This window comes from Corylus avellana, chromosome ca5 (assembly GCF_901000735.1).
Source record: "Corylus avellana chromosome ca5, CavTom2PMs-1.0".
Taxonomy (NCBI): domain Eukaryota; kingdom Viridiplantae; phylum Streptophyta; class Magnoliopsida; order Fagales; family Betulaceae; genus Corylus; species Corylus avellana.
The window spans coordinates 17,368,758-17,370,989 of NC_081545.1; positions in this window are offsets into that span (position 1 = coordinate 17,368,758).

A 2,232-nucleotide genomic window follows, 5' to 3' on the forward strand; every position below is an offset into this window, starting at 1 on the left:
TTTATATACCGTGTAAGGCAGCAAATTGACCCCTCCTCCCAGATCCAGCAATGCATGCTAAAAAAGTTGGTCTCCTATCCTGCAAGGAATGGTAAAACTACCTAGATCTGTTAGCTTTGGTGGTAAGTTTCTCAACAAAACTGCACTTACCTCTTCTGTTAGGGCCACAATCTCATGCTCCTGAAACTTCCTCTTGTTAGTGCAACAATCCTTTAAAAATTTAGCATATGAAGGAATCTGTTTAATTGCATCTAATAAAGGAATGTTGATTTCTACTTTCCTCAAAGTCTCAAAGATATCCATGAGTTGTTTTTCCTTCTTTGGTTTGACTAACCTTTGAGGGAAGGGTGGTGCATTCACCTTCTCCATTTTGTTTACCTTGGAAGTTGATGCTTCATCTGGAGATGCTTGAGGTGGCTCTTTAGTTCCTGTGACCTTGCCATTTCTGAGAATTGTGACTGCTCTTAACTGTTGGTGACCCCTTGGATTGGGTATTGTTTGGGCTAGAAATTCTCCCTATGTTCTTTCACTCAGCTCCTTTGCCATTTGCCCCATTTGCACTTCCAGTCTTTGGATGGCTTGATCGGTTCTTCGGAATGCTTGATCGGCTCTTGTATTGATTTGTTTTTGATCAGTCATAAATTGCAATTAAGAAGCCACCAGGGTGTGTATCATACTCTCCAGTTGGTTCAACTTTGACTCTTGAGTTGGTTGGCTTGCTTGTTGGGGATCTTTCTGCTATCCTTGATTATTACTCGATGAGAAATTGGGATGGTTACGCTACCTTGGATTGTAGGTGTTGGAGTACAGACTGTTCTTGTGGGGATAATTGTTTTGTCCCACATAATTCACCTCTTCTTGATCCACAAATGGAGATAACGGACATGTCTCAGTAGTGTGATCTAAATGGGAACATATAGCACATACCTGGACTTGTGTGTCATGTTGACGAGGTGAAATTTTCTGAGCAGTCATGGCTTTGACAATCATATCTAACTTCTTTTTCACAGCAGCCATCTGATTTGGAGATCTCCCATTGAAATTTACTTCATACATGCCTTTACTTTTTACTCCTCGCCTCCCTCTAGAGCAGAATTGTTGGGAATGCTCACTTAGCATTTCAAAAAGCTCCATTGCTTCCTCACTACTCTTTTCCATGAGTTCTCCTCCACAAGTTGAGTCAACCATCCCTTTCTTAGTATCATCTAAACCTTCATAGAAAATTTGCATCTGATCATCTTGAGCGATGTTGTGATGTGGGCACTTGAGAAGCAATGTTTGCTGTGAGTACGCTCGATCATACTGATGTGCAGAAGGTGCTGCGGCGGAACTGTAAAACAAGCCAAACAAAACAAAAAACAACAAGAAAAATCTTTTTCTTTTTTTTTTAGTAACACGAATAAAATAAAACAAATTGCAGAAAAATAAAATCCTAATTATAACTAGTAGAAGAATAAAACTAATTTAGAAATAAATTGGTTTCAAAAATTGAACAATTCCCCGGCAACGGCGCCAAAAACTTGTGCAAATTTATTTAACTAGCAAGTGCACGAATCAATTGTAGTTTAATAGATTGTAAGTGCGAGGTCGATCCCACAGAGAATTGTATTTTTGAAAGAGCAATTTATATCTAAACTAATTAAATTCTAATCTAGTTCCAAAAGGGTTTTGACTTTTGAGTTTTAAAAATTAAAGGATAAACATAAACTAAATAAAATAAGTAAATCTAAGGATAAAGGTACTAAGGTTTGGGAATTCACACTCACCAAATCATAACAACATACTTTATGTTCATCAATATTAATCCGAAGTTCTCACAAATTAAATCATAGATATGTTTTACTATGCTTCAAAGAATTAATCAAAACCATCCCATGTATCCATTCATTGACCAAATCACAAAAGGAATCCAAATTCAATTGAAACACCAGATGTATCTGTAGAACAAATCACAAGGGATATCCAATTTTTATGAGTTAAAAGCCAAGCAATCAATCATATGAAATTATCTCAAATCATCACATGTATCCTTGAATCACAAGAGATATCCAAGAATCACTCCATACAATTGATTAGAAGTAAAACAATTGAAATAGAAAACCCAATAAAATCAGAATAATAAAAACTTACATAAAAGTATTGATGTTCTTCATTGGTGAGGCTTTATCCCCAACCTTAGTTGGGAATTTAGCTCCACATAAAAATAAAATCTAAACCTAAATCTAAACCTAA